At 44.3% G+C, this 14,513-nt stretch overlaps 1 protein-coding gene across 4 annotated transcripts in view; it reads right to left on the reverse strand.

The window, feature by feature from the left end:
- Positions 1–14,513, reverse strand: part of LOC139059348 (synaptic vesicle glycoprotein 2C-like) — a 242,311-nt gene that overhangs the window by 57,355 nt on the left and 170,443 nt on the right. For all 4 annotated transcript variants that reach the window (XM_070537637.1, XM_070537635.1, XM_070537636.1 and 1 more), the window contains one exon: positions 2,590–2,685. The gene's annotated coding sequence lies outside the window, so the exon portion shown is untranslated. The remainder of the gene's footprint in view (positions 1–2,589; positions 2,686–14,513) is intronic.

Genomic DNA, 14,513 nt, shown 5'->3' on the forward strand with positions numbered 1-14,513 from the left:
TGAAGGAAAATATTGTCAGTCCATACAGAATAATAATTTAAAGGTCCATGACTCAAAGTTAAGCTTCACGTGGATTATTCCCAAGACTGGCACTCCTCACTATGCATCGAAACATTTGTGGTTATGAGGAATTTTGTAGAACAGAATATTAAAATATTACGAATGGAGCGCACGAGGTTTCAGGAAATGCAAAGACATGACACCTTGACCTCGTGCTTCTTGCCTTGCGTTCCCCCTTTGCGACACATTTCATAAGTAATGTCATATCTAAAAGCCCATCAGCCTGCTCGTTCTCGCATGTTAAGTTCAATCACAATGGGTGCTCGTCCACACAGAATCGAAGCTTTGAGAACTTTTACCGCCGAAGCATCTTGATAAGAACTTTCTCAGCTCCATCAAGCAGGCATGGTTAATGAAGGTTCTGACCACTCCACAACTTTTCCTTTGTTAGCCACAGTCGCATACCTTCCTAAATAACACTGTGCCTAAAGTTAACACAGGGCGCGGTGGCTGAGTGGTTATGTTGTTTTGCTGGCGAGCACGAAGTCGTGGGTTCAATTTTCGCCGGCGACTAAGTTATTATGGAGGTGGAATGTAAAAAAAAAAACAAGGTCAAATGCATTTTTAACGTATTCTCGGCGCGGAATCGCCGCGTCTACTTTTCGGCGTGCACAGCTACTTACACGTAATTGCAGCTTCAATAGGCAACAACGCGGAACGCCTTTCATTTACGATTACGTTGTAGGTACCGCGCAGAGTGGGAGAGATGCGCGGATGCCTCCACAGAACACGCATTGAATATGTCCCCCCGTGGTCACCATTTGAGACGTCGGCCCACTATTGTTTCCTACTGGCCCCATGTCGCAGAATATCCGGTGTCAGTGTCGGGGTCAACGGACCCCGATAACGCTATCGCGTTCCACTCTTAGAGGCAACTTTTTTTCTCCAAGTTTTTTCTCAACAACCTCATGGTGCAAGGTTACGAAGTGCTGCTCTCAAGGTCACGAGGGTACAAGCTTGAGCCTTGCTGAAACATCGATATTCCTCTGTAACAACGCTGACCAGTTGCCACTACACATTTCTCGGTCAGGCAGGCACATAAAAACATCTATCAATTGGGCAGGCAGTCGCCAGTAAACAAGTGCAATCACTGAAGTGGGCTTTTCCCCATATATATTCTTATAATGGAGAAGCCCGCTTACAAGGATGGTTTTGAAGCAGTTAAGAGGTTCTGACACACGCTGTCGCCCATATTCATGCGCGAAACTCCTTACGACTCCTCTCCTCTTACAGGTAATAGCTACAACAAAACAACCAAACAAAAAAAGTAACACGTGCTTTTGTTAGAAAACAAGTAAAAAAAAAAATGTGAGAGTGTCCATATTTTCGCACTGCTCGAAAAATGTAACTTCTCCAGAAACGTTACAAATCCAAGATCTTTTGAAGACGAGATGTGATGCAAATGCTTCCAATTTTTTTAATTAATGCGCATGGGTGTATAATTATTTCTGATTTTCTTCCTTTTTTGTGAAGTGATCATTCATCAAAAATTGCAGATAATCCTACTATGTACGAGCCATTTAGACTGCCTTGTGTTGTGAAGGCGGCGCTGCAAGTGTGATGTCATGAGGCAGGATAAACCACAGTGGCTCAGAAGCTGATGTGTTCTGTTGCTATGCACCAGACTGATGATTTGATACCTTCTTCGGTGACCACAACCGGGGTGGGGGGTGGGGGGGTGAATTGTAGCAACAGGCCGGTTTGGGGGCGGGGGGGTGTACTGCAGAAACGTATGTTTAGTCCGACACGCGTGCAAATTGAAGAACCATTGGTTGTAAGAGAAAGTAAACCGGTGTTCCCCTAATTCATTGTCTCTTCTAAGCCAGGTGTTGCTATAGGATATTCAAGCCGACTGATTAAGCAAAATACGTGAGTATGTGGCACTGCTGGTATGAACGCGTGATTTTTTGTGGCTAGAGCAGCTAAGACAAGGACCACACTCAAAGGTTACTGAAAATAGAATGTGCATGCATTTTTGCGGCTCCTTGTGTACGAACAAATTCACCATTAATTATCACGTTCGCTCTAAAACGACAAACTTGTTTTCTTCACAGAAGTGCCCTTGATTGTACCTCCGGGTACACGGCCTGTTCTCGTTGTTATTACCAGAGGGCGAAAAACAGCACTCCATCAACTGGCTACACGCGCGCGGTAACGTGTTCATAGATGCACTTAGTCATCACGCAAGCTTGGCCTTCCTTGCGAAGAGCATACCACCTAAGCTAAAAGCCAGATGAGGCGGCTTGCTTCGGTTCTAAAACAGCTTAAATCTCCATTACAGAGAAGGAAAATGATGTCTTATGGGACAGTATTTCTTCATTCACAGTGTCAGCGAGTTTACTCGAACGGTCCTTTCCCCAAGGCGCAAAAAAAAATATGTTCGTTAGTTCTTCAAAAAATGGTCTTACGCTTTCTGTCGACACACTTAATCTGAGTCGACGCAGTTTTTTTTTTTCATAGCGCAATTTTTCTTGCCTGGCATGCTGAAGTATTTGGGAAACAGTGAAAGAAAGAGCGTCGGCTACTCACGGGCTCGTCAGTTTTCCGGAACCATTATGCACCTTGTTCAGTATGCTAGCGTTCCACTTTGCTCCGAAAGCTGCTTCTGTCCAAGACAGGCTGTTCCTGCAAAATGTCAGACGGTTCAGCACGTCAGCCACACGCTTGCACGTTGCTTTTCATGCATCATCTCGTTTACGCTAATAAAAACTGGAATCGTAAATCACCACAAGAGACAAGAAAAAAAAATAAAGTAACTAAACAGTGCTAATGGCTTTCTTGTTCATCGTCTATCTCTGGGCGAGTACTCTCTGGGCGACGTGATCTCATAGATGCGTAAATGCTCCGAGATTCACACAGATATATTTCATCGAAGAATTGAACTCTTCAATACATTGATAACAATGCTACTTACATTCCATTAAAGTAATGGACAACAAACAAATAAAATGATTACAGTTTCGCCATAAATGCAAAGCAATGAATACGATAACGACGTGTTAGAATATTACACAAACTGTAAGACTCGTAGCTGTAGTGGCTAAGTGAAAACGAGCTGTTGTGCTAGGGTACCTTGGAATCCTGCTATTGGACAACTTCATTTATGTTTATTAGTAAAAGACAACGTCTTTCTTAGTGACTTTACCACCACGTTTCCGTATCGGGTACGTTTGAAACCAATTTTCTTAGCCGATCCCGAAGGAAGTGGCCAGCCGCGCCAATAAAATTACATCAATTTCAGTTTTGAAACCGTGTTATTGTTTCGCACTTTTAATATTCAAACCTGAGAAGATTTAAGATAAAAGGCATGCGCTGTCAGTGTTTTGTTTGATGACATTAATTTTGTTTATAGGCTGCCATTCTCAAATTCCCGAGGACAGAAAGAGAGAGAGAGAACAAGGATGGGAAAGGCAGGGAGGTCAACCAGAACAGCATCCGGTTTGCTACCATACACTGGGGGTGGGGAAAAGGGGAATAATTTGTCAAGAATTTAAGACGTGGTATGAGCAACTTTAGTGATAGAATGATCTGGCGACATAACCCGCATATACTGTATGTCATATAGCATGACATCATATAGCTCACATGCATCTAAATATATACGGAACTTCATGGCAGCGTAGACGGCGACGACGACCTCAATATTTTTCTGGAAGTGTCCATAGAATTGTTATCGCAATAAAAGGAATGCCTTTCTTCTCAAGTATTAGGTCATCACGGAGCTGAACACACTGATGCGATTTTTTCAAACACTGTCCTTTGTACATGTCGATAGCTGTCAATCATGTATGTTTATCTCTTTTCCTGCATGCACCCATATTATTTACCCTAGCGTTGCTCTACTTTCTTTCATCTAATACACCTTCTCGTTAACGTAGCAAGCCAGAGCCTTTTGTTTTATTGAGATGAAAATGAAAGAATTATACGTAGTCATTTTATAATGTCATATAAGGTGACTTACAACATTATATATAAGGTTATAAGCCACCATACTTATAAATGGAGTCACCCCCTTTGTCAACTCCTTTTCACATACTCGACAATGGTCAATCTTCAGCAATTCAAAGGCAGCCCTACAATCTGTACTATCAGCTCTGCATCGCGGGCCATTCGAACAGCTCGTATTCGATATTAGATGCCTACTCCATACATCACAGGAGAAAGGACACCACGTGACGTTTCAGTGGCTGCCAAGTCACTGCGGCGTCAGTGGAAATGAAGACGCCGATAATGCCGCTCGGGTAGCTCTTGAAGACGCACAAGAAGAGGCCATACCGCTTTCACGATCCGACGCAGCTAGCAGACTTCGAGTGCTTGCACATGAGATCACGCTACCTCTATGGTGCACACCAAACAGCCAGACCACCCAGAGCAACCGTCAATACCACCTGCCCTCTTTGATGCATCTCTATATGCCAACTGGACTGCGTCGAAGAGAGGCGACTCTGCTTTATCGCTTATGGCTGGGGGTGGCTTTCACTAAATCTTACTCCTTCCGCATTGGAATGGCCGACAACGATCTCTGTAATGCCTGTCTTTGCGAGGAGACGCTGGAACATGTGCTGTGCGACTGTCCTGAATATAATGTTCAGCGACAGTCCCTGGCATCTGTTCTAGCGCACCTTGACAGTAGACCATTGTCCCTCGACACGATTTTCACATGCCGCCGACAGAAGATATCGCAGGTGAAGGCGACAAAGGGACTACTTCGGTTTTTGAAAGAGACGGGATTGGACAAGCGGCTGTGAGAGTGACGTCGCGTACCATGCCAGATTGATGGACTCCAACGGACGATGTGTGTGTGCTGTGCTATGTGCTCTCTCTCCCTCTCCCCCTTCCCCATCTTTAATCTCCCCCATCCCTCTCCCATGTGTAGGGTACCGAACCGGTTAAGCCAAACTGGTTAACCTCCCTACCTTTCCTTCTCCACTTTTTCCTTCCTCCTCCTCCTCCTTTTCACATAGCGGAACAATAAAGAAATATGTAGAAAAATGAAAGGAAACCACGTCATAGGGCCAGAAATCGACAGCACACAGTCCTATACACCCATGAACACATAAATATAAAAGGCAAATGCCAATACACCCATGAACACAGGATATTGGCTATGGTCATTTAAAAGCTGCGTCGTATGCCTGTTGAGGCAGATCACCAGTATGAATACCTGCTAAAACAAATATGAAATACAGCTAGCAGTTTCTATTTAACTACTCGTCTATCATGATCGTTGCAAAACTGTAGCGAAGTTTGGCAAACTGTCATCGCTCCTTCTACATAGTTTGCTTTTGTAAAACCTTATTTCGACATTCCGATATTTTTAGACCAGCAAACTAGGTGCGTTGAATGAAGTATTGTGCGTAACTATTGAACTCGGCGAACTAGGTGCCTTGAAAGAACTGTTGGAATCAGTGAACTCAGTCTCTTGAATGAAGATTGATGCAGAACTATCGAACTAAATATGAGCCGCTATGAGCGATATCTTGATTACACTTTTCACTGCGCTTGCAACCTTTTTATTCCCTCTGCAGCCTTATGCTTCTGCAAATGAGTAAGAAAGGCGGATTTCTGTTAAGGGGTCATTTTGTGCTTGAGTGAGAATTTCACTTTTCACGCTGCGTTCACATAGGGTGCACGATGACTAAAAAAGCGAAGATAAGCACCCAACAATACGTAGTAAAAGTAATGAGATTTCGGCTCCCATGTGCGATCCTAGTTGTTAGTAAAGAAACAGAAAAACAAGCTATGTAAATGGAACAGCGTATTTAAGTACGCTTCAGTAAGCATGACGCAAGCAGCGAGCACACATCGTCGGAAATGCCCCGTCGTTTCTATTCAACTGCGCATTATGGTCTGCATACGCAGAGTATCATTAAACGTCGTTAAATTTATATCACGTCCGGTAGGCGCTTATCTTCGCCTCTTTGGAGAACATGCATTTTCCTGGTCAATCGATCGGGTTGCCGTCGAACTATAGATTTCATCAGCATGCATGAATCATAAAGGGCACGCTTTGCCGGAGTGCACTCTTCTCATCCGGGTCGAGACCAAATAAGCGCCAACTGAACGCAAACAGAATTCATTGTCTCGACAAAACAACTGCATTATCTGGTAAATCAGCACCGCGGAAACCAGCAATGTGGAGGAAGGTACACGACAGGAAAAATTTTCCTCCCCCCCCCACGGTAGCGCGAAGCTACACGGGGAGCCCCATAGGAATTTACGGCAAAGAAAGTTTCTCAGCTGAAGAAAAATTCGTCCTAGCCCGGGAAGCATTGTGTACATTATCCGCAAGCGAGCGGCGATCCAGGTGAGTATATTTAAGAAAAAAAAACAGCCAAAAAAGACGCATGCAAGAAACATACAAGAAGACAGGAAAGAAGCTTGTTTCCTGTCGTTTTGTATGTTTCCTGTGTGCGTCTGTTTTTTTTGCTTGTTTGTTCTTAAATACAAGAACCAAGTACCAAGCACCAAGTAGCCCAACAACGTGTTTTACCAGGCGAGCATCCCAGCTTCGATTGAACTGGTCAGCAACGTGTGGCTGAACTTAACGTGCTACTGCATTACCGCAATGAAGACTCGCGCGCATACAAGGGTGTTTGTCGTGCAAATGGAAACAGCCCCAGCGAACGACTTTTCATTACGGCGCAAGCAACCACTACGCGCATAAGATGGTCGAGGACGCCTGTCATAATAAACCATGCCTTCGGTTTCCACGATCACATGGGCATCGGTATCTTGCATGCGGACTTAGGGAAACACACAAACGAATATTTTGACAAAGATAAAAAAAAAGAAACGGGACAGGAAATATTTGTATTCCGATATTTGGTAGTACACGCAAAGAAGCAATCACGGCCTCAGATCTCACAAGATGGAAAAGGGCATCGCAGTTTCATGCGTGGATGACCTAATCGTGTTTGGCTGCGACGCGATAAGCATACCTTTGCGTGACTGGATACGGGGCTCGTTTAGGACGATATTGCCTCGTGTCACGCTATACGTCCGCGTTGGCGTCTCGTGACAGCCTTTCTCTCACCGTCGTCATAATGAGCACTGCGAAGCGAACCTGCAAAGTGGTAGCCCACGACTGCGAGCAATGCATGTGACCAGTGTTCGCTGTTATGCTTCTCCTTGGTTGTTCTTTCCCAATTTCAGAAACGTCTCTGAATGAACACAAACTAGTCCCAACTATGCGTCATATGCCATTACGCGGCTATCAAGAATACGTGTGCGTTAGTATTATATAGGGACTGCAATTGAGATGTTTACCGCAGAAGAGCTTCTTTGCATGGATCTTCTCCAACAACCTTCTGTGAAAACTTGTAACAAAGCCTGCGTCACCCCTAGTTCACATTCAATTTGTTGGGCAACTTTAGATTGGCAGACACCAAGTGCCACAAAGTGTGCTAAGCGTCGCGTTTAATGCATTTTCTTATGTAATCAAAATCACGCTTGCATGTTTCTTCGGGTCACTGCGCATTCAGGGACTAAATGGGTGTCAAACAATTAAACTGAAAATTAGCTATATAAGTTATACTATTCTAGTGTGGGTGAGAAAGAGTGAGCTTCACATATTGCGCAACCTAAGGCAATAAAACTAAGGGTGGTTTCATTGCCGAAGAAACGAGGAGAAAGGAACTAGAGATCACCGTGCAGAACGCTAGTCTCCGTCGCGTGTCAACATTTATGTTTGTTATTTAGCCCAGAATCTGACACCTACTAAGTTTCTAAGGTGATCTCTTGTTTAGCATTGCATATGCATTCAATTCTGCGCAGAAATAAAAGAGAACCTCAACGTGGCTTTGCTTGCAGCTGGCTTTACAACCCGAAAAACCTGGTCAGGTTCAGCAATCAATGCTTATGACGGCTTAGACAATGGAGCGGTCACGGTATAACACCACACAGAATCATATGACTAGGAAACAGGTAGGTGTTTTTTTTCCACCCCATCGAAGCATGTGCACCCCTTTAGCCAGAGTTCATCTTAAATTGCCTCCTTCGTAAGCCACCAGCAATTGCGAAAACATAATTTATTCATCCATTCCGCTCGAGATCGACACATACCCTGCGCAGATGTGCAACTGCAATATATATATTTTTGTCGCACTCGTGAAAACACATTGTTTACCTCGAGGCACCAAACAACAACGTAGTAACGTGCTTACGAAGTGTTGACCACACGGAAAATCTTAAAGCCCTTGACTACTGTGTGTTTTGATGGCATGTAAGCTGATATTTTGGGCCCAAGCCACGTGCTGATGTTAACTCAATTTGGCGGCCCATTTACTGGTTGCCACAGAAATCAGCAGTTTGCGGCAAAGGCGTCCGCCTGTGCACCACAATGACAAAGAACTTTAGTTGATCTAAGCTCTCCAGGCAACAAAGGCCTCTCGCCACGTCAGCGCAAACATACTCGCTTAACCTGTACTAAGGACGACGCGGCAGGAACGAGTAATTAGGTTGGCGATGCAAGCGCCGCTTCTGTACTGCTCACGCGCACAGGAAGCTGCGTTATAAAGGCCGTGGAAAGAGGCAGGAAGAGAGAAGCAGGGATAAACGTAAGGACAGAGTTAACCATATGGCGACTCCTGTTGACAACCTTGTACGTTCTGGTGAAAGAGACAAAGGGGTACCAAAGAGGAGGAAAAAGAAAGGACACATAGGCAGTGGTGGCAATGCTGACAAAACCAGTTTCGACGATTAAACCGATCGTCAAAATGAATGGTTGGACGGAGGCCCGTAACCAGTGCATATATCATCGCTGTTTGATAAGCGGTTACTTTTGCGTGCGCTTGACTGTTGCAGTCTGCGTATCCTAGCTGTGGTACACACTTGGGTATGCGTACGCAATTGCAATCACGCTCACAGAATAGCGCCACAAATGTCTAGTCGGTTCAGAGGACTGTGAAGCACTGTATTTTGAGTCCCGTTTCCGACGGACATGCGCACGCCCGTGTTCACGTGCACAGCGCAGATACGCACTCTAAACACGTCTGCTAGCTCAAACACTCACAGGGTGGCATTTTCACTCGAGAGCAAGCGGGGCGAAGTAAACGGCGCGCAGAGAGTCGACAGGGCCACCGAAAACGTTGCCTACGTCCCACTGACAGGTCGAACCCAAATAGGTCCCAAACGAATCAGAGGTCAGCCTAAATCAGAACATCACATTCAAATAACAAATATCAAGCATTTTACGGCCGTGTGCAGAGCGCCGAACGCGGGCTTCAATATGGCGGCGACGTTAATTAAAACACGCGCCGGTGTTTCCTTCACCTTTAGCATCGCGTGTATAGAGGGAAAGGAGCTGGACTTCCTTTCAGACACGATGACAATATCGCAGAGCCGGGTGGAACTCCGAAATTGCAATTACCTGTCGCAATATAGCGCAGATGTCCTTGAGATTAAATAAGCGATTTCATAACCAAACCAAACGCGCAGGACGGTTGTGACCCTTCGGCGCGATATGAACCAAAAATTAATTACATTGGATGAGCGCTCAGTATGGAAAATGGCTGGATGTTTATTATAATGAAATAAAAAGAGAAATGGAATTGGGTGAAACTAATGCAGAAAAATAGAACTCAAGTGTGTTCACGTGACAAATTCATTCGCATGGTGTTTATTACGCGAAATTTTTGAGATAAGAAGGCCGGTGCAGCGGTCGTGATGTACTATTCTACACGCGACCTACTTCGGGAATTGTCCATGTGGAAACATGTTTGTTTAAAAAGGGATAAGACGAAACCTCAGCGACGGTGTTAAGAGATATTTTCTGCAGTCTACGAGGAGTCGAATGTAGGTATGCTAGTTGGTTGCCTCACTTCCACATATGCAGTTACCTGATATTGGAGTGTCCGGCATTCCTTGAGCAGCGAACGTCGCCACGGAGCGACTATCGTCTTGGTCTACGGTGTGCGGCCCTTAATGAATGCTTGCGTCGGAGAGGTGCGTCTCGATGTGACCAGGCTGATCGTATCCTCCTTACTTTCGTAGACAAGACTGACTTGGCAAACCCTCTGTAGCGTACGTTCTTTTCTTTCTTTTTTGGAAATAACGGTACTTCCGACGTTTTTTTTTATTTTTACCATTCTTCTGTAACAAGTGCGATCGACGGTAATACGCTTTTTGTGTTTACTGCAGTACTCAGACCTTTGCCATTGTCTTGCTTATGTGTCTGTGATTTGTTATGTTGTTCTTCCTTGCCTCTTTCCTCCCTTCTTCCTATCTTCTATATTTCTCTTTCTTGTATACCTCCTACTTGAGGAGTAGACCTACGTCGTGCCACATCCGGTGACAGTTGCCAGCTTGCTCAATGCTTTGTTTTCCTTTGTTAATTGCATATAGTAGCAGTAGCAGTAGTAGTAGCAGTTGTTATTGTTGTTGTTGTTGTTGTTGTTGTTGTTGTTGTTGTCATTGTCATCGTCGTTGTTGTTGTTGTCTGTCGCTGAACAGACTTGCATGCCGATGCCGAGCAAAGACAAATAGTAAATATTCAAGCTATTGCAGCGCCAGTGCAAGCCTCAAAACGCGCGTCTTAAACTAGGCATTTACAGAGCTATTTATGTAATTTTCAATCTTTGTTGTATCGTGGTGGTGAGCAAAAATGTCTTAATCACAATAGATTTCCTCAACATCAGTTAAAAGTGCTTTCTCCGCAGATCTAAAGCTTCCTAATAGTAGCACCTCCTTTCTGAGCATTACTTTCAGTTATTCAATATTCGTAAGCCGCTTAGTTGCCTAATTACGAGCAGTAAAGCAGTCATGCTTGTAGAGCTTAGCGTGACTGATACTGTATCAATGCCGGTCGATATCACCGTCGGCGAATGGATCATCGTTGTTCTAAAAGCGGCTCTATACTGTTTGCAAAATCGTGCAAGATCTCTAGCGCACACTTTAGCCATGCATGCCTTTGTTCATTCTTGTGCAACAGAAAGTTAACTTTTATCCCGGAAGCGGCAAAAAATATATATAATAAAAACAATGATGAATGAGTTTCGCAAAGTCGTGCTCAAAACTTCAACTTTTGTTCCACGTGCAAGAAGAAAAAGGACAGGAAAATAATTAAGAGCAAGTTGTAAAGTTCGTAGGCGCTTAAACGCCCATCGTTTTCGCATGCTCGAAGAGTTTCGGTTACCACGTTTTCCGCAGAGAATGAATACCACAGACTCGCGCACGCGTCTTATTCGCGGCGCAGAGCCACTGATGCCTGTGAAACCGGTCAACCTGAAAATACGCGGTTTCGAAGCTGCGGTTTTTCATACGCCTCACTGAGTTCAGGTCCATGGCGCAACTCCAGACCGCAGGACGCCAAACATCCAAGCGCTATCTATCTATCTATCTATCTATCTATCTATCTATCTATCTATCTATCTATCTATCTATCTATCTATCTATCTATCTATCTATCTATCTATCTATCTATCTATCTATCTATCTATCTATCTATCTATCTATCTATCTATCTATCTATCTATCTATCTATCTATCTATCTATCTATCTATCTATCTATCTATCTATCTATCTATCTATCTATCTATCTATCTATCTATCTATCTATCTATCTATCTATCTATCTATCTATCTATCTATCTATCTATCTATCTATCTATCTATCTATCTATCTATCTATCTATCTATCTATCTATCTATCTATCTATCTATCTATCTATCTATCTATCTATCTATCTATCTATCTATCTATCTATCTATCTATCTATCTATCTATCTATCTATCTATCTATCCGTCCGTCCGTCCGTCCGTCCGTCCGTCCGTCCGTCCGTCCGTCCGTCCGTCCATGCGTCCATCGAGGTCGTGGGATTTGATCTTGCGACCTCGTGCTTAGAAGTGCAGCACTAAAGCCGCTAATAAACCACAGCGGGTAAGTACACAGAGTCATCCTAGGGAAACCGCTGTGGCATCACAGAGTAATCACCACGCAGTAGATGCAGGTCATAGTCGGTGTACACTGCGCGTGTACTGGAGGGCCGTCACTGTTGTGTAGCTCCAGAGTGTACGAGTGATTGGGTGTGTGGCTACACGCGTCTTTCAGTTAAGGCACGTGGTCTGCGACAGGTAGGCAGAGAAGCCACAAAAGGTCGATAAAGGTTGGAGGCTAACTTGGGTGAATTATAGGTCCACTTCATTTGTTTGCTAGGCGTGTCCGTGGATGACGTCGCATGCGCTTCCGCAAGGCACCTGTTGCGCAATGCCTAGGCAGTCCTCAATGATGACACATAAGTGGTTATCGCTTTCCGTTGTTGGTGTCGTTTATCAGATCCTTGAAAGATAGAGGACTGAAGTGCCAGCTATTCGACTATTTAAGGACACACTCCAGTGACTAAGGGACATATGAATAATAATTACAAAAGAAGAAAGAAACAAAGCATTTTATCACCCGCTGTTTTCTATGCGCTACACAAAGAACACCATCGTTTTACTTTACCGTTTAATTTCTGTTGCGCTGGTCCGTCAAGCCTCTTTCCTGAAGCCTTTTGCGTGTCCTGTAAGACTCCGATATGTGTAAACTGCGAGGACTATTAGTCGTCAATAATAATAATAATAATAATAATAATAATAATCCGACTGTTCTATGTCCACCGCAGGACGGAGGCCTCTCCCTGCGATCTCCAACTAACCCTGTCCTGCACCAACCGATTCCAACTGGCGCCCGCGAATTTCCTAATTTCATTGCTACACCTAGTCTTTTGTCGTCCTCGATTGCGTTTTCCTTCTCTTGGAACCCATTCTGTAACCCTAATGGTCCAACGGTTATCTATCCGGCGCATTACATGACCTGCCCAGCTCCATTTATTCCTCTTGATATAAATTAGGATATCGTCTATACCCGTTTGCTCTCTGATCCAAACCGCTCTCTTTGTCTCTTAACGTTATGCCTAGCAATCTTCGTTTCATTGCTCTTTGCGCGGTCCTTAACTTGTTCTCAAGCTTCTTTGTCAGTCTCCAAGTCTCTGCCCCATATGTCAGCATGATAAAATGCACTGATTGTACACCCACCTTTTCAATGATAATGGTAAGCTTCCAGTCAGGAGCTGGCAATGTCTGCCGCATGCGATCCAACCAATTTTTATTCTGTGAATTTCCTTCTCATGATCAGGGTTCCCTGTGATTAATTGACCTAGGTAAACGTACTCCTTCACAGACTCTAGAGGCCTGCTGGCGATCTTGAACTCTTGTTCCTTTGTCCGGCTATTTATCATTATCTTTGTCTTCTGCATATTAATGAAATCGAGGGTTCGACGGAAGCCCGTCTGGTCGGGATGAAGCATTGAAGAAGTAAAACCAAGGACACCGACCAACATAGAAGTGCATATTAATCTTCAACCCCACTCTTGCACTCTCTCTGTTAAGGTCATCAATCATATGTTGTAACTAGTCTGCAAATTGTTGCTGAATAGAACAATGTCATCGGCAAACCGAAGGTTGCTGAGATATTCGCCGTCGATATTTACTCCTAAGCCTTCCCAGTTTAATAGCTTGAATAATTCTTCTAAGCATGCAGTGAATAACATTGGAGAGGTTGTGCCTCCCTGTCTGACCCCCTTTTTTATGGGTATCTTCCTGCTTTTCTTATGTAGAATTAAGGTAGCTGTAGAACCTCTGTAGATATTCTCCAAGGTATTTACGTAAGCGTTCTGTATTACTTGATTATGTAATGCCTCTATGACTGCTATTATCTCTACTGAATCAAATGCCTTTTCGTTATCTATGAAAGCCACATAGAGAGGCTTATTGTGCTCTGCGTATTTCTCGACAACCTGATTGATGACATGGATGTGATCCAGTGTAGAGTATCCCTTCCTGAAGCCAGCCTGTTCCCTTGGTTGACTAAAGTCCAGCGTCGCCCTTATTCTATTGGAGAACTCGGCATATACATAGCAACTCTTGCTTTTTATTTGCACCGGTTCGTGACAGCTTACATGAAACCTCTCGCGTGTCAGTTATCTAACCAAAATAAAAAACAAACATAAAGGAAACGAAAGGTTGGATGAGATGCAAAGGTGAGCAGTGACATATTATAGTAAATAGTCGTCTTTCGCTGAGTACGTGCTAGGTGGCGCCACAAGCGCCACCTAGCACGTACTCGCGTACACCTAGCAAGCGCAGAGGCCTCATAAAGTGGCGTATTACCTGCGCCTCGCAAGCGCAGGTTCACCAACGTGCTCTTAAAACGGCCACCAATGAGCAAGAACGCGAACAAAGTCAGCGGCACCATGTGCAAAGAGAGACCCAAACTTGCCACTTTAAGTCCATTCAGTCGTACTTTCATGCGAAGAACATGTAGTTTATCGTATCGAGTCCACGCTTGGTTGAGAAGAAACTGTAACAGCGCTTCTTGCTCCGCTGTCGCCTGCTAAACTCATTTTGCCGCGACGGTCCTGTTTTCTTTGATGGTAAAGGCGCCTGTAGGGGAAACACCTTACAGAAGGGAGG

This window comes from Dermacentor albipictus, chromosome 4 (genome assembly GCF_038994185.2).
Source record: "Dermacentor albipictus isolate Rhodes 1998 colony chromosome 4, USDA_Dalb.pri_finalv2, whole genome shotgun sequence".
Classification (NCBI taxonomy): domain Eukaryota; kingdom Metazoa; phylum Arthropoda; class Arachnida; order Ixodida; family Ixodidae; genus Dermacentor; species Dermacentor albipictus.